Below are 23,800 nucleotides of genomic sequence, written 5' to 3' on the forward strand. Positions count from 1 at the left end.
CACACCCTATTATGTTCCTGGGCCAGGTTCAAAGTTCTTGTGTTAAATTACAAGGCCCTTTACAACTGGGGTCCAGGATACTTTAAGGGACAGCTGATTCTTTATATTCTTGCCTGATCTATGTGATATTCAGGTGAGCTGCTGTTACTGCCCCATCCTATGGATCAGAGGCACACCTTGTAACAACCACTGTACAGTGGTACCTCAGGTTACATACGCTTCAGGTTACATATGCTTCAGGTTAAAGACTCCGCTAACCCAGAAATAGTGCTTCAGGTTAAGAACTTTGCTTCAGGATGAGAACAGAAATTGTGCTCCGGCGGCACGGCAGCAGCAGGAGGCCCCATTAGCAAAAGCGGTGCTTCAGGTTAAGAACAGTTTCAGGTTAAGTGCGGACCTCCAGAACGAATTAGGTACTTAACCTGAGGTACCACTGTACATTCAGTATTGTACAGGCCCAATCCTGTGGGTAGCCCTTCTGACTGAAATCTGACAGGCCTCCTCTCTGCTGAACTTCAGGTGCACAACAGACTTTCATACTTCAGGCATCTTTATTAAGTTTAATTGCTCTTCGTGTTGTTGTTGTTTTAACATTTTATGTTTACCACTTAGAAGTTCTGAATATTAAGCAGTGTGAAATAAATAATAAAAAGGTTGTTACCCTAAAACAGGTGTGTAATGCTGATGCGAGATGAAATGACCCAATTTACCCGAGCCTCATATTTCCTCGCTGCAGACATTACTGTGAGTAACGTGGAACCTTGCCATTCAGAAGTAGTTTCCGTTATCTCTGGTAATGTATTAATCCAGCATAAAATCCGCTTTTGATCCTTCTCTTTCTATAAAAAATTAACCTTAGAAATTCACATGAAATTCTTTTCTCCCAGCCCCCTCTGAAAATCCATTTAGCTTCCTTTTCATTATGGAAATTCAATTCCAGGCATTTCCCTCCATTCTTGTGTGCATAAAAACTTAGTTGGAGCTGAACATCAGCACAGGCGGGGAAAAAATCCTCGTTCCAATATAAAATATAATTTTGGCTCAAGTTATAATTTAAATGTGATGGATGATCAGTTTCCTGCATTAGATTGCAATAATATCCCTACTATCCCTGGTAATTCAGCTTTCAGAGGAGAAAGTCATTTTTAAAATTAGAAATAGCTGCGGAATGAGATGATGCTTTCGTTCTTTCTTTCATTGGTACCCTCATACTGTTACCATGAAAGAAAGCCCAGCTATAACCAGTTCTGTCAACTTCATTGGGGTCAAGGCATCACCTTGTTTCCCCAATTTACAGCACTTTTATTCTGTCCTGCTGACAATGTGCTTAATGAATGCAAAGATATTGTAGCAATACTGGCCACTTCAAAGATGTTTCAGTGCAAAGGGATTCAGTATAATTACTGCAATCCAGCCTCCGTGTGATAAGAATATGGAAAGTACTGGCACACAGAAGCAATTTTTCCTGTGGATGCCAGAACACCTGAAAGGCAGTCATTAAATGGATGTCCTGTGAGCATTCAACTGGTGGCTGGTAGCACGGGCATGGAGGTTCCTTGTCAGAAAGGTCATATCATGAACAATTTCCATACTTGGTTTGTTGGCTGGGAAATATCACTCTTGCTAGGGGTGTGTTGCAAAAGGTCCTAGCTTCATAGCCCAGACAAACTCTGTGGAAGAGAAGGTGGAGTCCTGCTTAGGGTACAGATTTATCTCCATTACAAACCCTGCTGTGGAAGAGAGTTGCTCTAGCTTCTTCTTTTTTGTATGTGCAGAGGCCATAACTCAGTGGCAGAGCACATACTTTCTATGCAGAAGGTCCCAAGTTCAGTCCTTGGCATCTACAGGGCTGAAACCCTGGAGAGCCAATGAAAGTCAGTGTAAGCACATTGTAAGAGCCTTTATACTGGATCAGACCAAAGGCCTTTCTAGCCCTGTTCTCACAGTAGTCAACCAGTTACCTACAAGCAAGACATGTTCAAAACATCACTCTCCCAGCAACCTGATCCCTTGCTGGCCTACAACTTTCAACAGTCCAAGCCAGGTTGGTCAATGAACAAGAAAGATGGGAGCTGTAGTCCAAGAACAACTGGATGGCACAACATTGACATAACCATAGTGCAGATAATACTGAGCTGGATGGATCAATTATATAACTTTATATTTATCTATATCCCGCTTTTCCACCAAGAAGGGAGCTCCATAATATCCTATGGGTTCTGGCTGTTCCCTCCTGGAGACCATAGGATTGCATTCTTAACCTGACTCAAAGCAGCTCGTTCAAACAGGCATTTGCTTTCCTTTCCATCATGAATTCCCCTTTCCCTTCTTTGTAGGCCTTAACCATAGTTTAAAAATAGATCTGCTCTAACGCTAGTTAGAGCAAGACATACTGAGCCAAACCTTGGTTTAGTGAGACAGCATGCATGTGTCGGCTGTCAGTAAGGAGTTTGCAGGCGCTTTGGGTTTCTGCCATCACTGCGTCTCTCCCCTCACTAACCATGGCCTCTATGCATGGTATGTTCTTTCCTGTAGCTTGTGGTTAGTGAAGAGAGAGCTTCATCACAAGTCGCAGTTTGGGCATCATGCTGAACCTAATTTTAGCTCAGCGCAGTGCAGCAGCAAAAAAAACAACAACAGCGGATCAGGGCGGAGCAAAGTTGCTGCAAGCTGTGTGAATCAGCTCCGTGAGCAGGGATACCATAATAATTAGGTTTTTAAACCAGGGTTCGAAGTCAGTTTAAAAACTGATTTGATATGGAAACTCATTAGCAACATTAATAACAATAACTGTTATTATTGCTTCTCAAAATTGACAGAGCCATGTTCATAGCTGAACTCTTGTGTAGCTCCCTTAAATGTGAAGAGAGTTATTGATACAGTGGTACCTCGGGTTACATACGCTTCAGGTTACATACGCTTCAGGTTACACACTCTGTTAACCCAGAAATATTGCTTCAGGTTAAGAACTTTGCTTCAGGATGAGAACAGAAATTGTGCTCCGGCGGCGCAGCAGCAGCAGGAGGCCCCGTTAGCTAAAGTGGTGCTTCAGGTTAAGAACAGTTTCAGGTTAAGTACGGACCTCCGGAACGAATTAAGTACTTAACCTGAGGTACCATTGTACTGTCAGCCGCCCAGAGAACATTGTTACTGACTGGAAAATAAATAAATAAATAAATAAATAAATATTGTACAGTACGTATTCCTGAAAGTTTATGTCCATACCCTTCAGCGAATTTTTTAAAAAAGATTATTCACTGAGCATTATCCATATTTATTTTAAAATGATAACATTTTTAGAAAAAATATATATAATTAGATTTAACAATTAAAATGCTGATTCCCCCCTCAACATTCCAAACTGCATATCTAATGCAATTGTTCTACACCAGATGTCCCTTTTTTCTCAACTATTATGAGTCATCTCCTTTGCTAAAAATTGTAATTAACCTAAATATAAAGTAACTTAAGTATGCATTAGAAATGCAAAATACAACTGGTAAATGTAACCCCAGACCTTTATGATTCACTGAAGCTTAATCATACATGTGCACAGCTTAATAGAATTTATTATTGCACGTTAGGAAGAATATATAAATAATCATGAGGAATAATGGCTATTATAAATTAAAGGATTATTAAAGACTACATAGCTTAATTGTAAGCATCTGCTTAAAAGACTCAGATCAAGACAGCACATTAAGTGTCTAAACACACACAAACAAACATGGACACTAGTACTTAGGAGCATATTACATTACCCTAAATAAATTATTTGCATGTGTACTTTTCACCAGTTGGCCAGAATGTATTACTTTAGATTACCTTGGGCAAGATAAAGCAACTAACAAATTTAATAAATAATAATAATAATAATAATAATAATAATAATAATAATATGGGCAGATATACATAATCCAAGAAGAACTACCACTCACTGTGTGTATTCTACTATAGCATCACAGACAGTAGAGCCTATTGATCAGGGGTCAGCAAACATTTTCAGCAGGAGGCTGGTCCACTGTCCCACACACCTTGTGGGGGGCCGGACTATATTTTTTTCAAAAAAATTATGAACGAATTCCTATGCCCCACAGATAACCCAGAGATGCATTTTAAATAAAAGCACACATTCTACTCATGTAAAAACATGTTGATTCCTGGACCGTCCGCGGACTGCATTTAGAAGGCAATTAGGCTGGCTCCAGCTCCCGGGCCTTAGTTTGCCTACCCATGCTATTGATCAAACTAGACGTTACTTTGATTGCATAGTGTAATGGTTATAGGGGTTGCTCGTGCGTAAGTTGCCGCCACTCCTGGCTAGGTTACCTGGTTGAACCCTTTCTGTCTGGACAGCCCTTCACTTCGTGGCTGTTTCAGTCGCTGGCAGAATCCGTCAGTGGGCGTTTCTTGAACTTCTTCCAGCAAAGAAGTTCTTTGATGCCAAGTCTCCTCCTACTCTCCCTGCGCGGAAGTCTTCTGCGCAGGGAGGGTGTGGGCAGCGGGGCACCCGTGCTCTCTCCGCTGGTCTCCGGTGAAGAGTCCTGCAGCCTCCTCTCCGATTCCCCCATCTGCCCCCCTTCTCCACTGGTGTTACGCTGATTTCCTTCCCCAGCAGATGGGCTGCCTCTCTGCCTGCTGGGACCCTCTCCGGCATCCCTCTGGAGCCTTCCCTCCACCTCTGGCTCCGATGGCAGTTCCCTGACACATAGTTAGCAACCACGTCAAGCACAGAGCACCTGATTTTCACTGGCACTTGTGTGCATGGATGGGGAAGGAAGGTTAATGGCCTTAGGCTGAAAATCTCCCATTGATACCAAACAAGAGTTACCCAGGTATCAGGATTGTAGCTGGGGAAAGAAGGATTAAACCTCTCCCTGCAATTGGTGGTCCTAATTGTAATTAGAGGAGGGGGTCTTGCTCAGTCGGATAACACATACTTTGCATACAGAAAGTTTCAAGTAGAATACTTGGAAACTGTAATTAAAAGAGTTCCAGGTACTTCAGCAGAATGCTAGTTTAGATTTTAAATGACTCTGGAGAATCAGGGGAGGCTTCCTTGGTTCTGCTGTTGTTTTGTAGTAAAGTAAAAGTAAAGGGACCCCTGACCATTAGGTCCAGTCGTGACCGACTCTGGGGTTGCAGCACTCATCTCACTTTATTGGCCGAGGGAGCTGGAGTACAGCTTCTGGGTCATGTGGCCAGCATGACTAAGCCGCTTCTGGCGAACCAGAGCAGCGCACGGAAACACCGTTTACCTTCCCGCTGGAGTGGTACCTATTTATCTACATGCACTTTGACGTGCTTTCGAACTGGAGAATCAAGGGAGGCTTCCTTGGTTCTGCTGTTGTTTTGTGGTAAATGTTCACCTAAGTGAGTACATCAAAGGTTCATATCATCTTAACTATTTAAAATAACTGTAGTACTGATGATCAGAGGCACAGAACAAACAAACACGATTGCAACAACAGTACCAGCAGTTTGCTTTATCAGTTAGTTTGCATCGTCAAGCAACTTGTTAAGGATCAGAGTGAATGAATTGCCGGATCCTGGCCAAGAATTCCAGCTCCTCACTATTGCAAATGAAAGATCTCCTGTATCAAAAGTGGGCATTCTTTGCCCTTCCACACAGAATCATGGGGAGAGGGCTAGAAAGCACAGCCAAACTCCTCCCCACAAAAGTTATTAGAACAAATAACTAATAATGCATGCATAGAGATTCCAGTGAATATCCTTACATCTTAATTAAGAGATTTTACCAGACCTCAGTAATGTACAGTTAAACAGGAGAAGTTAAAGGAACAAGGATGATTTCCCCTTGCACATTTTCAACTGCCTTTGCCACTTTGCAGTTCTGTTCTCCTCACACTGTCACTGTGAGTTATTCTCACAGGAAACACTGAATATCAAAGTCAAGTTCCCTTTTCTGTACTAAGGACTTGGCACCGAGTTCAGGGCATGAAATTTCCCTTTAGCTTACATGATAGTGTTAATCACAGGTGAGCAAGAGATGAAAAATTTATTGAACAGATAAATGATGCAGGGCTTAGAAAAGTTTGGAGCAAGATATTTTGACCCTGGTCCAACAATGGACATCAGCGTGTGCAGCAAGCAGGCTTTCCTCTCTCCCTGTTAGAGGAAACAAACCATGTGTGCTTCCAGTGCCTTTTCAAAACATTTATAATAGACTACTAGCTTTGTAAATCTTATGACAGTCATATTTGCCCCAAGTGGGGGGTGGGGGGGAGTTCCACTGCACAAGCAAAAATCCTTGCACTAATGAATGATCGGAGTGGATATCACCCATTCTTTCCAATCTTACAGTAAATATCAGTGTACCTCACATGTTATAAGAAAGATGCCATTTTAGTTGGTAGCAGCTGGTATTTACTTTATTGAGTGGGAGGGTGGGTTCATACATCCATGCTCAGCCCTTGATATTCCATTGCTTGATTATTCAACCCTTTATGCATGACTGCACTGGAAAACATTGTTGGCATCAAGTGATAACAGGGATCTGTATTTGATTTGCAGCACTTAATAGTCTTCCAATTATGAACAGGCATGTTTAAACAGAAGATTTGGGAACCAACAGGCTCTCAACTACATGGGGAGCATTCATAAGAAATAGATGGCATGTGAAATCGCACTGCAGTTTTCTTCATAGTATCATTGCTCTGGGGATCAGGACTAAAGAAGATAGAAGATAATCACATGAACATGGGATAACAAACCTGAGATAAGAACTCCGAATAATAATCATCAGTTTACCAACTTAATCATCAGACCACATTAATATCCACAAGCTCAATATTAAAATACATAGCCTCAAAAGAACTTGCCTCATGTAAGAAAACAACTCACAATATTTATTATATAAATAAGCTCTGATGAAGTATTTTTTTGTATAGGGCTTTATTTAGAAGTAGCTTTATTTCTAATAAAGCTTTATTTCAAATAAGGGACACGGGTGGCGCTGTGGTCTAAACCACAGAGCCTAGGGCTTGCCGATCAGAAGGTCGGTGGTTCAAATCCCCGCGACGGGGTTAGCTCCCGTTGCTCGGTCCCTGCTCCTGCCAACGTAGCAGTTCGAAAGCACGTCAAAGTGCAAGTAGATAAATAGGTACCGCTCCAGCGGGAAGGTAAACGGCGTTTCTGTGCACTGCTCTGGTTCGCCAGAAGCGGCTTAGTCATGCTGGCCACATGACCCGGAAGCTGTACGCCGGCTCCCTCGGCCAATAACGTGAGATGAGTGCCGCAACCCCAGAGTTGGTCACAACTGGACCTAATTGTCAGGGGTCCCTTTACCTTTTACCTTATTTCTAATGTATAATTAGGTTTACAATGAAATGGATTTTTAGGTGAATATTTTTTTATTATGACAAAAGTTGCAAAGTTGGGTTTCAATTTAGTTCATGTTATGAGATGAATGGCAGTAAATAAACTTCTTTTTAATAAAGCAACATGTACAAAGCATGCCTGCAAAACTAACGGTGAAGAAAGATGAAAAATAGCTTTTGAGTTTGTCAGTGAATATCCACTTTACTCGTCTGTTCCAGCTAACTTTATGTGGATCATGGCCTGGAAGAGTCTCACCAGAACTTTTACACCCCCAGGGATCCATAATTTATATTCTTTTAAAAAGCCTCCCGTAAAGTCTCACCTTTCCAAAAGCTATTTCAATAAAGTTTTATTTCCAGCTCTATTTCAATTGTAATTTGACCTTGATTTCTAAATTTCAAGAAGGTTATATCAAGAAGATTCCCTTTGAGAAGTCTGGTTTTTAAAAACATTGGCATTGTGGAACATTTTCTCGACGTAATGAAATAGTTTTTGGTGCATGTCCCTTAGGATTATTTCCCTGCTCCCCCTGTTGTTCTCATGATCCCTATGGGAAGGAATTATTACAAAAGAAGCCCGCCGCTTCCAAAAGATAGAGCTGCAGAACAAGAATTAAACTATATGTCTTCCTGCTGACAACTGGGTGATCTGATGCATGGCTGCGTGCCTCCCCTCTCTTCTAAGAACTGTATGTCTTGAAATGGAGGAGGGAAGAATGTAGCTACTCGGCCCCAAATGAACTGCTGAATGACAGCAATTGTACATTTTCTTTTCTGGTTGAGCAGGAGCTGCCTACTCTTATGTGAACATGTGTGCACACACAGACAGAGTATTCCGTGAGTTAGCACAGTAACTTAGAATCATAGAATTGTACAGTTGGAAGGGACCCCAAGGAGCATCTCAGGGGCAGCCCAGTTCGTTCGCCATCTGAGGTGAAACAGGAAATGCCGCCTCCTGCCCCCTGCTTCTTCTATGCCCCCTTTCTGCTCCTCGTCACTTCTGCCAGTAGGAGCTGAGGCATTCCACAAAGTGTTGCCACTCCGTTTCTCTGCCCAGAGGTGGAGAAGATGAGTGGGAATGCGGCACGCTGGAACGCCTCCCTCTCGCTGACAACAGTGGGGTGTTCCGATAGCAGCAGCAGCAGTGGGGCAGGCAGAGTGCTTCCTCCTGTGCTTCCGCTGCCTGAGGTGGGTGCTTCACCCTGCCTCATATGTGGGCCAGCACTGTGTCATCTAGTTTAATCCTCTGTGATGCAGGAATCGCAGCTAAAGAATCCCTGACAGATGGCCACCCAACCTCCTCCTGAGCATCTACCACCTCCTGAGGGAGTCCATTCCACTGTTAAACATATTTTACAAATAATAATAATAATAATAATAATAATAATAATAATAATAATAATTTATTTATACCCCGCTCTCCCCATCCAAAGCCGGGCTCAGGGCATTTCCGTGCGTTGCTCTGGTTCACCAGAAGCAGCTTAGTCATGCTGGCCACATGACCCGGAAGCTGTATGCCGGCTCTCTCGGCCAGTAAAGCAAGATGAGCGCCGAAACCCATTTTATCTACTTGCACTTTGACGTGCTTTCGAACTGCTAGGTTGGCAGGAGCAGGGCCCGAGCAACAGGAGCTCACCCCATTGTGGGGATTTGAATCGCCGACCTTCTGATCGGCAAGTCCTAGGCTCTGTGGTTTAACCCACAGCGTCACCCGCATCCCATGGTCCTTCAGATAGCCTGGTCCAAAACTGTTATGGGCTTTCAGGTCATCACTAGTACATTGGAATGGCTTCAAAGCACTCTTAACTTTGACCAGATCTTTCATATGTTCCTTACAAATGCCAATTTAATTGACATTCACACTACAGGATTTTTGTATTTTTGACGCCAAGATTGTTATCTTCTGAGAAAAGCTATATTTTTATTTTTATTTCTTTTGCGTCCATAAATGTGTTAGGATTCGGTTTCTTCGTTATCAGTGACTGTAGCACAGATATCCGCAAACATGCAACTGTGCTCATAAAGAGAAGAAATATTATCCCCAATAAAAGAGAGCTCACCAGCAATTAATTTTCACCAGACATCTTGAGTTACCCCATCCAATTATGGAAATATATTAATTTTCTTTTCTTAGTGGAACAATGGATTAAGATATAACTTTGACTGATAAAAAGCAATCTTGCTCCTAAATTAATGTCCCCACTCTCTGTCCATGCCTAAACTATGAGTCTCCCTGTGGAAAGCACAATATTGCCCCTTTGATGAATGAAGCAACATAGTCGATTTATAGGAAGCAAATGTAATTCAGCAGCTCAGTTCTTTAATTTTGCCTGCAACCTGTACTCAGGCTTTCAAAACGGTATCTTCATGCAGCTGTGTAACTCACAGAATGGGCCTTCAGAGGAGGCTACTGTGGCTTCATTTTGTAGTAATCTTGTGAGCCTGGGCTGTACAGCCAAGGCAGCTGTCAGATAAATATGGATTACTTTATATTGGGATCTTTCCTTGAGATCTTTTATAGCCACCAGACAGATACAGCAGTCCCTCAAGTACAGAGCTCAATGCGAAAACATTTCACCTCTAGCCACAAGCTTGATGCTGCTGTCGGAAACTGTGTATGCATATGGAAGTCTGCAAATCACCCAGGAGACACCTACAGTATGGATTTTTCAAATTCAGTTGCTACATAGGAATTGCCTGGGTGATATTTCTACCTTCCACATGCAATATGCAGCTGCTAGCTGGGTGCAAAACTGTTTGATCTTCCCTAGCACTCTATGTCTGCTTCTGCAGCAGTCAGCTTCCATACCAAACCTCACTATCTCCCATAGCATTGCCTTATATAAGATGAGGGTGCTAGCTGCTGCATAAGAGAAGGGCAAATCCAGATCTTTCATGGGTTTTTCTAAGAGACATCTTTAGCATATAGGATGCCTTCTTCTATCCGTGTTCCTCTACTGTCTCCTCTCTCTTCCTGTTCCTAGCTCCTTATTTTCCAGATTCCACAACTTCTGTAGGGCTGAAGCTCCGTCTCAAACATACTGAAAGACTTTCTTGCCCATTCAGTCACATCTATGCCTACCTGACTATGTTCAAACTGAATGGATCCATGAGCAAATAACAGGTCCAACTCAGGTGGTGGAACAAATCTGCATACTCCATTTACCATCAGTTGTACTATTCCTGGACCATCAGGAACTGTGAAGGAACTGTGACAAGGGTCTTCTATACTTCCACTGGACCTACCCCATGCTTGGAGCCTTGAAGGTGCAAGGATAATTGTCCTCATTCAGGACAGGAATCAAAACACAACGTTGGTCTTGGAAACATCACCTATAAGAATGTGTGTGGAGTAATTGTTTACACTCCTGTTGTTAAAGTGGTGCTCAACACGAAACTTTGCCTTCAGATACTGGCAGTCTCAATCTCTTCCCCTTGTCACAGCTTCATGGTAAAATATAACGAATTAACTGAAAAAGGTAACAGCTATAGGAACTGAAGGTCTACTTTGAGCCAGCCTTTGCCATAAAATCATTGATGAAAAAAGGAGAAAAGGTACAAGGGGAATCCCTTCTCACTCACATAGTAGTCAAAACTTAACATTAGTTCCCTGTTTCAATAACCGTTGTAATAATTTACAGATAGCTTCTCCCAAAGTGCAGCTTCAAAAGGATGCCCCACTCAGTTTTTAATATACTCCAAGTCAGGAGGAAGAAAATGCTTCCAATTGAACTCTGCCTATGGTCTCTCTCAAGGGAAATAAACCTTTTAAGAGGCAGAGAGAGTTCTCTGCACTTGATGAACATAATGAGAATGGGACATCTCATCCAAGCAGTCCAGTCCCACTATAAAGTATTTAAAGAACGACAGAATTCAGATATAGCAATTAATCATCATATTATTTATAGTACTTCAGGAGTAGCTCACACTACATTAATCAGGGATAACGTCTGCTTAATTAACAATGCTGCCAAAAATGTCCAACAAGCCCATAAAAATAGCACAGAGTTGAAAAAGAATTGCCAAGGGATTTATAACCAGGAAACAAGGCATCGTTTTTGTTCATCCAGGTGCTTCTCCAAGCTGAACTTTCAACACCATTTCCAAGCACTGTGTATGTTGCAGGCCCTATCAAATCAAAACTTATTGTTATGGTCAATAACCAGTATCTATGGACCTTACCTGTGGTAAGAACCTGGTAACTTGATGGCTTTCAGTGAGGCTGGCCTAACTCTGGAGACAAACAAACAAGGCAACTTCAGGGGAAGCCAAAATTCCAGGGATACCTGGTACAGCTAATTAAATGTGTTGGAGGAAAACATCTTGCACCTACAAGTTTGATGGAAGGGCAGAGAGGCGGTAGAGCAGCTTGTCTGCTGGATGATTTGTCCTGCATTGTAATTAACACAACTGCATCTTTTGGGTCTGCATACATAGGCACAGCATTATGTATTGATTTATCACCTTCCACACACATCTCAATATGATGTATAAAATGCTATAAAAATGGCTGAAAAACAGCTTAAGACAACAGAAAAAATAGCAAATTTAAACAAAAACCAAGAACAAAACAGACACCCACAGCAGTGATTATTCATCCAGCTGGGAATGCTTAGAACAAAAATGTCTTCATTTATTTTGTTTTGTTTGTTTTTGGAAAATGCAGATAATGAGCACCTGTCATATCTCAACAGAATGCTGATCCACAGAATGTGGACTGCCATACTAAAATCCCTGCTTTGAGTTACTGTGGAGTGGGCTCCTGAGATCTTCCAAACTTGAAGGAGAAGCTCTCCCATAAACAACAGTGGACCTACTAGATATATAATGGTTAAAGCAATCTCTTAAATAACCTGGGTCTGAGCTGTATAGGGCCCTATATGTTACTACCACAACCTTGAACATGGCCCTGCAGCAAAATGGCAGTCAATACAAAAAACCACACAAGCAACCTAGCCACCATGTTCTGCACCAGCTGCAGCCTCCCAACCAATTTCAGGGGTAGCCCCACATAGAAAGCATTGCAGCAATCCAATCTGGAAGTTTCCAGTGCAAGGGAGGAAGCAAAACAGAAAGAGATGCTGTTTAGAGACAACCCTTAGGAGAAGGACTGCAGATTGGACACTCAACTCTCTTTAGAACAAAGGTTCAAGGTTCACTGAGTGGGGAGAAAGAATCAAAAGCTCCTTGCTATGAACTAAAATGGAAAACAAGTACATCATGCAGAAATAGAAAACAAGTACATCATATTATGCTAGAATTGAAAACAAGTACACCATATCCTGGTTAATTCTTATTAATTTAATGTACCATTGTGTTATGGTGCTCAATGTACAATAAAATACGTGGAAAGCATTTAATTTACCTAGCGCAGCAAAAACCTTTGTACCAACCTTGACTTTCGATGCAACTAATCAAATCAGATGCAACTGTATAATATGTAAGAAGATACCTGGCCAGCTACAAGCACACACAATCTGATTTTTAGAGTGGGCATCCATATTTTACCGACTTTTACAAAATAGTTATTATCCAGCTCATAAAACTTTAAGTTTTTAATGAGAATGTCCAGTTGGTTAAGAAGTTCATGGCTCATAGAGCCGACTGGATTTACAGCTCCTTATTGCTCTAACTCACATTCTGTGGGATGCTGCTTTGTAAAAAGCAAATAAAAGTCCAGCTGATTCTGCTGTGCAACAGTGTTTTTAGCTCGCCTTCTTAAGTAATTAAATAATGCCAGGGCCTTTTCCAGTAGTAGCATGTTTATTAGGTAATCGTTCATAAAGTATGATTTTGTGAGCCCAAAGTGAAAGGCAATGGGTGCCTCCCACTTCTGTGACTTGAAAGGAAGTCTGGTAATTAAAATTAAGTGAAACCTTCAAGAGATATAGTAAGTATATGCCTACTTTGCATGTTAGGCACAGACAAATTAGAGCATAAGATCTAGTTTAAGAGGATGATGGAATTTCACAAAATTACATGGCTATTAAAAGTTGGTTATATGCAAAGAGGTATTCTGATTTACACAAGCAAATTTATTTCAATTAGTATATGCAAATGATAATTATATCAAGTCAAAACAAATTTTTGAGAGCTTATATAATTATAGAAGGCATTAATGAATCTTTCAAGTTTAAATCTTCAGTTTGAAGACAAGTTGCTGAATAAAATATGGGAGGATGAAATTACTTCTATTATTTAAAGCAAGTCTTCAATACGATACAGTTCCAATTAGTTAATCAGTCTTAGTTACTATATGATCTGTGGACATCCATGCAAATGAAGGCAATAAACTTCTGTATCTTCAAGCTTAAGAAAAAGCAGGACAGAAAAGACAAAGCAAAGATTCAAATTCATGTATAAAAATGTTTTCTTTGAACTTTCTTGCAATGTAGATACTGAATGCATGGCATTATAAGTCAGTGGTACAGCACATGAATTGCCTGCAACAGGGCTAGGAATGTCCCCTGCTGAAACCCTAGAGAGCAGGTCAGTCAGTTTTGCTCATCGTGAGCTATATGGACCAATGGTCCGTCTCAGTATATGGTAGCTTTCTGTGTGACACTGGACATAACCCATAAATAGGGCAATCTGGTGGGAGACCACTAGCACATGCAACCCTCTAAAACTACAGTTTGCATTCTAACATTCCTTCCATGAATAGAAAGTGGTACCCATTTCCATTGCAGCCCCCTGCAGCAGACCCCCAATTGCTCCTGTGTTTGGGGGAGCCATTAAGGATGGTGGAGGCTACAGGCTGAAGGAGGAACTGTCAGCAAAAGCCGCTTTACAAGAATGGAGGAACAACTTAAGAGCAACTTATTGAGTATGTATCTGTATACACAAGGGACGTGGGTGAGCCTAGGACTTGCCGATCAAAAGGTTGGTGGTTCAAATCCCCGCGACGGGGTGAGCGCCTGTTGCTCAGTCCCTGCTCCTGCCAACCTAGCAGTTCGAAAGCACGTCAAAGTGCAAGTAGATAAATAGGTACCGCTCTAGCGGGAAGATAAATGACGTTTGAGTGCGCTGCTCTGGTTCGCCAGAAGTGGCTTAGTCATGCTGGCCACATGACCCGGAAGCTGTACGCCAGCTCCCTTGGCCAATAAAGCGAGATGAGCACCGCAACCCCAGAGTCGGTCACGACTGGACCTGATGGTCAGGGGTCCCTTTACCTTTACTATCTGTATACACAGTGTACTTTTACTTAAAGGTAAAGGTAAAGGTACCCCTGCCCGTACGGGCCAGTCTTGACAGACTCTAGGGTTGTGCGCCCATCTCACTTAAGAGGCTGGGGGCCAGTGCTGTCCGCAGACACTTCCGGGTCACGTGGCCAGTGTGACAAAGCTGCATCTGGCGAGCCAGCGCAGCACACGGAAACGCCGTTTACCTTCCCGCTGGTAAGCGGTCCCTATTTATCTACTTGCACCCGGGGGTGCTTTTGAACTGCTAGGTTGGCAGGCGCTGGGACCGAGCAACGGGAGCGCACCCTGCCACGGGGATTCAAACCGCCGACCTTTCAATCGGCAAGCCCTAGGCGCTGAGGCTTTTACCCACAGCACCATCCGCGTCCCAGGGTACTTTTACTTACTTGGACACAAATGAACAAGTCAGTGTCTATCTAACAAAGCTTTACTCCAAACAAGTCCCCCTAAAAGATGAATAGCTCAAAAGGGTGAAGGGTAAATAAGGAAATAAACAAAATGCAAGGGCAAATGTAGTTTCTGGAGAAATGTAGCCCTCTAGAAAACCAATCTTTGAAACACTGACTTTGATCATGCTCAAGAAGTTTCTCTAGCTAAAGAAGTAAACAGCATTGCCTGTATGAGTTTGTGTGCTCATTTTGAAACAGCAAAGAGTAAAGTGGCCCATTCCATACATGACTGTTCTATTTAACTTAATGCCTCTTGAATAATGCCTGTTCTGCTCCATCTTACCTGGCAACAGAGGCAGCAAAAGGGTCATTCAGCGCACATTTAAAACTCTCCCGAAATTTAAATGTTCTGGTTACCTGGATAATAGCATTGTCTCCATCCAAGTGTGTTAAAATGGTAATGAAAAATATTATAGCTAATGCTACCTGCAGTTTTGATCCTTTAACTCGGCATACTCCTGACAACTTCAACACATTCTGAGTCCGAATTTTATCATCAGCGGTGCCCAAAGAAGGAATACTAATGATCTAATGTGGCACTACAATACTTTCCAAAATGAATCTATCAATCAAGAAACCAATAAATTACTCAGGTGCATTATGGCAGCACTTTTTAATGTTTTGTTAGTATTCATCCCATGAATAAAGAGAGTGTTTGAGTGCATGCAGTATCATTCATTGTCAGCAATGCAAAGCGATAAAACACTAGGCTAATAAGTCATGAACAGTGTTGGATAAAATGTGTTGTCTCTTCAACAAGTGCAGAGAACTTATGTGCAATTATGCATGCCCAGTGACAGTGAGCAATTTATCTTTGTTAAGATTCCAGAAGGCTTAACTTTCCATTGCCACAGCCATTCAAATGAGTGGGAAACTAGGGCCCAATCCCTGTATATGTTACTTGAATATCACCAACTATACCTGTGGCTTTAACTGAGCTACAGTTTAGCTTAGCAATGAAAGTAAGATGCCTATTAATGCCAGAGTTCTTAAATTTAGACAACTTGTATTCTGTCATGTGTGCAGTATGTGCACAACTGAAATTGTCATATGACGTGGCACTTGCGTGTTCAGACCTTTGAACCTTCCCCTTAAATAAATTCAGACAAGACTCAAATTTTGGTTTGGTTTTTGGCAGAATTTAGGCCACAACTTTATTGATTACAGCAAGTGAGTGGTTGCATAGGCTCTGGTTCGACTAGCTCCCTGCACCGTTGCAGATAGCACTGACCCAGGGCACCAGCATAGGTCAGCCTAGGGTGAACACCTGGGAACAGGCTATCTCAGCCACCCAAATGCCCCCCTGGACATTGTGAAGGGTATTCTCTCAGGAGTTGACCAAACCATCGAGTACCTGCATTCCTTTAACAGAATATCCTTCACATAGAGATAGCGAGAGTGTTCTCCCATCCCTATCACCTGAACCAGAGCCTATCCGCAACCTTACAAGTTGTGACAATTTGCTACACGGCAGGCGAAACCCAAATGGCACCAGCCAATCAGCCAAGTGGGGAAAATTCCTGACGTGCCCCTGTCCCAACGACAGATGACACACAACAGCATAGCAAGGTCAAGCGCACAAGCCCTAAAAGTAGGGAGAGGTGGGCAGGTGTTCCAATGCACGCACCGAAAGAGGAAGCTCTGGGTCACATGCATAGGTATATATAGGTCCCTTGATCCGTTTAGCCTGCGTCCCATTGGCCTGATTAAACCCTTCATTAAACCAATTGGGTGTTGTGGCTATCCAATCATACCCACCCACAACACAGGGTTTGGTTGCCAGGTCTCACCGCAACATGTGCCCTCTTTAAGGGAGGACCTGATCTGCCAATAGTGTCACAGACGTAAGTACGGTAGGTCTACTTTGTCCAAAATAAGAAGTCACCACAAGCATGGATTTGTGGTGCATGGCAGCTTACCTTGGCCAAAGAGCTTTTGGACATTGATTGGGGAGTCTGCTGCCAATACACCATCACTTCCTTTTATAAAATCTGAACAGAGACACACAAGGAATACTTTGAACTTAGGCAAATCACTGGTCCCTCTCATTCAATATTGTCTACCAAAACTAACACCAGCTTTCCAGGGTTTTGAACGAGACTCTTTCCCATCCCTACTGCCAGGGACTGAACCTGTCAAGTTCTGCATACAAAGTTCTTCTGCCCCTGAGCCATACAGTTTTGCTCAGAGATCAAATTTGGGACAATAGTAATTGTGGCTCAAGCACCATGGATCCACCAACTTTGAATATTATCCTGAACATTCTGACAGCCTTCCTGAAATCTAGGGAAGGTAAAAGAATTCATTTAGTACAATTTTCACAGCAGATTGATCTCATCCAAAGCCCCCAAATTTGCTGTCAGATTGAAACAGAACTCCCATTTGGATCACACGCCTCTCTGGATTTTGCAATGCATTTTTGGTGCAAAAAAGGTACACAGAATTATGAAGGGGTTGGTTAGCAGAAGAAGGTGCATACAAAATGTACATTTTATTGAGGACATCATTGGAAAGTATTATTTTACATATAGGTGTGTATTTTATGTAAAAAGTGTGCACAAATGCATACAGTGGTATCCCAGTATGCAATAAGATGGGACAGGATGCTGTGACACACACAGTACGATGAAACAGGAAGCAATACACCTATGATTGAGTGCCAAAGACACCAAAACAAGATAAAATTAGCTGCTCAGCCTATCCCTTCTGAAACCCCCAGGATTTTAGTCAAATCTGCTGTACTGTATTCTTTATCCATGACTATTTTAGGGACGCGGGTGGCGCTGTGGGTAAAAGCCTCAGTGCCTAGGACTTGCCGATTGAAAGGTTGGCGGTTCGAATCCCCGCGGCGGGGTGCGCTCCCGTCGCTCAGTCCCAGCGCCTGCCAACCTAGCAGTTCGAAAGCACCTTCGGGTGCAAGTAGATAAATAGGGACCGCTTACCAGCGGGAAGGTAAATGGCGTTCCGTGTGCTGCGCTGGCTTGCCAGATGCAGCTTGTCACACTGGCCACGTGACCCGGAAGTGTCTGCGGACAGCGCTGGCTCCCGGCCTATAGAGTGAGATGAGCGCACAACCCTAGAGTCTGGCAAGACTGGCCCGAACGGGCAGGGGTACCTTTACCTTTACCTATTTTAGTATGTTCATTGCAATATCAGTATTTCTGTGCAACTTAAATATCATTTTATGCTACACCACTCCTATAATCTCATCAAATCTTGCTAACCCAAGAAATACTATCCAAATGCTGTAAAGACTCTTAATACAATGCTGCATTGTGGCTCTGACAAAGCGTATGGTGGATACAAAATTGCAAAAGGAATTCAGTTTCCTCTTTCTAGATGTATAGAATTAGAAAGCTGTGGGCGGGACACAACAATTTGAAGAATTCCTTGAGGAATGCTACAAAATAGTTTGTATAGTTTACCTGTCCACAGGAACATGGGGCTTATCTATGAACTGTCAATGACAAGAATGGAAACCTTATGGTTCATAGTTCTCTTCTCTTTGACCTCTGAAATCTTAATACACAAAAAATAATCTTTTTATTATTATTTATTAAATTTGCATACTGTCCTTCATCTGTAGATCTGAGGGCAGTTCACAACATAATATGGGCTTCTCCTGCTCTGGAGGGTAGGACATGTACTAATGGCTTCAAGTTACAAAAAAAGGAGATTCCACCTAAACATCAGGAAGTAAGGGTCATGGATGCTTTAGCTGAGATTCCTGCATTGCAGAGGGTTAGATGGCCCTTGGAGGTCCCTTCTAACTCTATGATTCTGTGATGTGTTATCTATTCACAATCTATTCAGAAGCTGCCAGTACACAGTCTTAAGGGTAATTGTTTTAGCATAACATCTGACAGTCACCACAGTATTTTTAAAGGAGACAAAAATATTATTCTTGCAGTTTGTGCATGCATACTATCTCTCAAGCACATACTGATGTACTATATTTACTTCTATTCAACGTTCACTTTCAGTTTGTAACACAAGTAATCAGAAGTATTTTAAATACATACAGGCATATATTTAACTTGTGAATCATTTCTTTTCCCCCCTGACAGAATCCTGATGACTTCATTATCTTCATACTGTTATGCACTTCCCAAAATAATTTCCATTTATTTTCAGAGCATATTCAGACATAAACTGGAAATGAATATATTTGGCACACATGTATGAGCCAACAAACTGGTGATAACAAGAGAAATAAAGTGCAGAGAAGTGCGTGTGATCTCTGCGTTCTTGCCCCTTCTCCTTCCACTAGCTTTACAGATTTCCTGTCCTGGGGAAGACAATGGGTCAGTGCCATGGAAATGAGAATGAGAAGAAGTATTAGTGAGTATAATATAGCAAGTGGCAAGGGAAGAGACATATAATTTTATGAGACCATATTCTGTAGTCCTGTAAAACCTGCTCCCTGCCCTGCAAGCCCTTTATCACCTGGCCTGGGAGGGCAGGGCCCTGACTGGCTCCAGCTACAGAAGCTGAGGCTGCTGAAGAGGCCAGAGACCATCTTCACTGTCTCTTAGCAAAGGCCCAAGACATGGAGCCTGAGCTTTCACAGCTGCCACTTGTCATGAACCACCATCAGAAGGATAGGCAGCAACAGCAGCCAATATGTTCTGTGCTTGTGATAATATTTTATTCTCTTGTTAATTATGCTGTTTGAAATGTGCATTTTAGATTTCACTTTAGCAATGATTCCTTTTGAAATGTTTTTAAGATAATTTTGGGGGGTTCATTTCCCTGTGTTAAATGTGCATTCTGTAGCTGACCTCCTTCATAACGTTTTCTTTTGAAATCTTTAAGATAATGTTTTAGTTTCCTGTTAATAAATGCTGCTTTGAAAATATCCTTTATATTTCACTTTCTGCAGTAATGTTTCCTTCTGTATTCTTTTATTTGATGTTTTAATGTGGGTTGTAAACCGCTTTTAAAAATCATAAAAATATAAAGCAATATAGATTATTAATATTATTATGTTGCTATTATTATGTTATTATTATTATTTTAGGCCACATCTACTTTCCAATACTTTATATACCTAGACCCCCAATTTGATTTTCTTCTTCCCATTCTGTCTTAGCCTTGGTTCTAAGAACATAAGGAGAACCCTACAGGGTCAGATCAAAGGCCCATCAAGTCAAACGTTCTGTTCTCACAGTTGCCAACCAGATGTCTATGAGTAACCCTGCAGCCAGGGCCTGAGCACAACAGTGCTCTCTCTATTCAAAGATGTCAGCAACTGCTACTCAAAGCTACACTGAAGTGTCAAAAATATTCATTGCGGTTCTCCTCTTTCTGACACTATTTTCATACTTGTGTCAAAGCCACTGACAAGATCTGTGGTAAATCTCACTATGCCTGGTTTTGCTAATTATACATTCATGTTTTCCTCCACCTAGTCTTTTTCATTTTTAAATCTTTTCTCTGATCTTCTTCTCTTGGCCGCATCTGTTTGCTATTTTAATTCTCTTTTTCAACCTCCTTCTTTGACCATTCTTTCCACAATTTCGTCAGATGCCTTTGGTCTATATATTTTGGGTAAGAATTCTGTTGTCTCTCCTTCATTACTACCACCTGATTGTAATATTATGCCTACTTCTTCCACTTTAACAAATTAGTTTTGCATTCCCCCGTCATTTTCTCAGTTGTCCTCTGATCCAGTACCCTCTCAGTTTTAAGTAAGTGATGCTCTGTTTTATCTCCCCCTTCCTCTCCAGGCTATAAGCATGCAACTGTTTCCAAAATTCTTTTTAAAAAGATTATTTGGATCCCTACGTCTTTCCAAATAATCACTATGTTTCTCTCCTTTTGCCTCCAAGCTATTGCAGTAGTTTACTTATTCTCTGTGCCTCCATTTTGTTTCTTCTAACTCTTTTTAGGCTGGAAAACCTATTCACACTTACCTGGGAGTAAGCTCCATGGAGCTCCCAAAATTTAATAAGCTGTTTCAACAATTCTCTGCTTCTTAGTTCTCTTGATTCATTGTGAGACAGTGGTACAGTTATATACAATGATATACTGGCCAATCAGGACCTGACCCACAGCCAAAAGTCAAAATGGAGCTTCTCCCTGATTTTAAGGGCTTCTTGGGACTCAGCTATACAACTGCAAATAAAACGTTTTAAGTGTTTTGTAAAGTGCAATATTCAAGTGTGACACTAGATGGCGATGGTGAGCTATGGCAAATTTAATATATTTTCCAAAAACTTTTTTTTTTTTAAAGCATCTTCACAGTGTTTTTTTATATGTGTGTAGATTCCACCTTAGGGATGTGGCAAGGTAACAAGCATGCCTCATGTTACTTAGCAATAGCCCTAGGCCCTTGGACAGAGAAACTCTAGAAGCCTGCTTGACATCTAGCAGAGATGCCAAGATTTCAAACATTAGAAAAAGGATGGAGTGCCTCTCCATTAAAGAAGGAAGATCTGACTTGGAATAGCTTATCTGGATTTTCTTGCATGCATTGTCAAGCAATATTTCTGGGATGTAGCAGATCACTCACTTTGCCCAAAAGCTATTAGATATCACCGAGACACACATTTCATGAGTGTGCAACCAAAACAAAAAAAGAAGGAAGGAAGGAAATTACTATTCAGTAATTCAAAAGCACTGAAAAGAGAGATGAGATCCAAAGTATCTGGAGCAGCTTTGATTTATGAGCTACAGGAAGACATGGACTCTGTAAAAAATATTTTTTAAAAAATCAGTGAGTTTTTATTAACTTTCTTGCTAGAAAAATATACGGAGGCATCTAATAATAAGACTGTTGCTTGTAGGAAAATATGGGGAATTGTGCAGCACAGCATCAGAGGGAAAGTCTTTCCTGTGCTCAGTTAAGCAGAAAAGTTAATGATTTTTCCCTCTCTTTCAAGGGGAAAAGTGATTCTCCAAGTGGGTTAGTTTGGGACTCCCTGGTTTGGGAGCTCATAAATGCAGAACTGTGTTAAGTAGTGCAAAGATAAATGCTTAAGGTTCTCTTTTCATTTTCTCCATTACAAAACAAAACAAAACAGAGCTGTACAGTTGCCAGAAAACATTTCAGTTTTAGCATACATATCGTTGCCAGTCCAGGATTAAGTTTCTTTTCATTATCTCAGATAAAAGCAGAAGTTTTTGAAACTGGAATTATTCCTCACAATCTCACAAGCCAAAAACTGGCTACCTGCAGAGGTGTTCTTATTTGGACACCGTTTTCAAATAAGGGCTTGGGAGCAGTCTTGGTGGAGCATACTGAAGGCCCAATTTCTCCAGGTTGTTCTGACTCCAGGCAACCAGATAAAGATTGTCTTCCAGGCTATTTCTGGAATACCAGTTCAAAGTGCTGGTATTATTAACTTTCCAAGCAGGGTTTGGAAACCTGTGGCCCTCCAGATGTTGTTGGATTCCAACTCCCATTCATTCCAGTTAGCATGGTGCATGGTCAGAGATTATAAGAACAGGTTCCCACTCCCTCCTTCAAAGCTCTAAATGGTTTAGGAATAGCATACCTGAAGGATCACCTCTTTTCATATATAGCTGCCCTAACCTTAAGAACTTCAGCAAAGGCCCTTCTTTAGATTCATCCAGAGTGAGAAGAGTCAGGTGGTGACCAGGGAAAGGGTCTTCTGAGTGGTGGAATATTCTCATCAGAGAGACTCACGGCACCTATGTTTGAATATTTTAGATGCCAGAAGATGGCCTTTTTAATTTACCAGGCCTTTTAACAAATTGCATTAATTATTATTCATTCTCTGAACTATTTTGTTACTCCTGGGCTGGCCATTAGTGCTGATTTTATTGTTCGGTTTCTGTCTCGTGATGGTTTATACTGTTTTTATGCTGACTCTGTATGGGTCTGTTTTTGTAATGATTGTTTTAGCTTTGGATTGCAGCTGTCTATTTTATTATTTTAAAATTTGTGTCTTGCCCAGGGGATGTATATAAATGCCTCCCTCCCAAAAAAACAAATTATTAAATGTTGGATGTGGAAATTCCTTTCACAGCAGTTTATGATTGATTGATTGGTTGGTTGTTGTTTTTATTTTAAAAAATCCTCAGGAAAATGTGTCAGTATTGTGTGAAGACAATACATGTACAAGCACTTCTCCTAATATAATGCACTTTTGCAAGTTATTTTCCCTAATATATGCATTTTGTATACAACGTTTCAGTGGATAAGAACATTGCAAAATTCAGGGAAGTGTGAATCTTGATAGTTGCTATTGATTCTGTTTGCATGCTGGTTAAAAAAGTGCAAGTTGGATAGTTGTCATTGTAACCAACCCATTTGTTTGCCAATGTCCAGGATAAAAACTAATCCTTCTCCCCTGAGACTCAGTTTGGTGCAGGCAGAGGGGTAAAACCTGTGTCCTTTGACAATCTAGTCAAACAGGCAAATAATTTTCTACTAGAGCCTGAAGTGATCAGTTACACCAACACTACCTAATGAGTAAGAAAGTAAGTGCCAAAATGAATTGCCAACGAGGCTTAAGGATGGGCATTATAGACTTGTTTGGCCCTGTGTATGGAGACAACACGAACCCATACACTTCATCCATGTCTTGCCTCTTCCCCAAGCACATGCAACCCTCCCCACATGCACACACACGTGCCTACTTTGGGGTCAGGCAGAAATGAGCAAAATATTATTTGGGGAAACCAACAGGCACATGAAAACAAATGCAGGAAAAGAAAGGCCAACACTGTTTCTTATTTATAACTTGAGGCACTGTCTTTGGAGGCATTCACAAATTTGATGATCAGCTGAACAAAACACATTTAAATGGAGACTGCATTAATAATGCCCCCAAATAAGCTT

The 23,800-nt window shown here is 41.5% G+C and overlaps 1 protein-coding gene across 7 annotated transcripts in view; it reads right to left on the reverse strand.

Moving 5' to 3' along the window:
* Positions 1-23,800, reverse strand: part of GRID2 (glutamate ionotropic receptor delta type subunit 2) — an 802,847-nt gene that overhangs the window by 738,718 nt on the left and 40,329 nt on the right. The window lies entirely within an intron of this gene.

This window comes from Podarcis filfolensis (assembly GCF_964270895.1).
Source record: "Podarcis filfolensis genome assembly, chromosome: 9".
NCBI classification, from domain to species: domain Eukaryota; kingdom Metazoa; phylum Chordata; class Lepidosauria; order Squamata; family Lacertidae; genus Podarcis; species Podarcis filfolensis.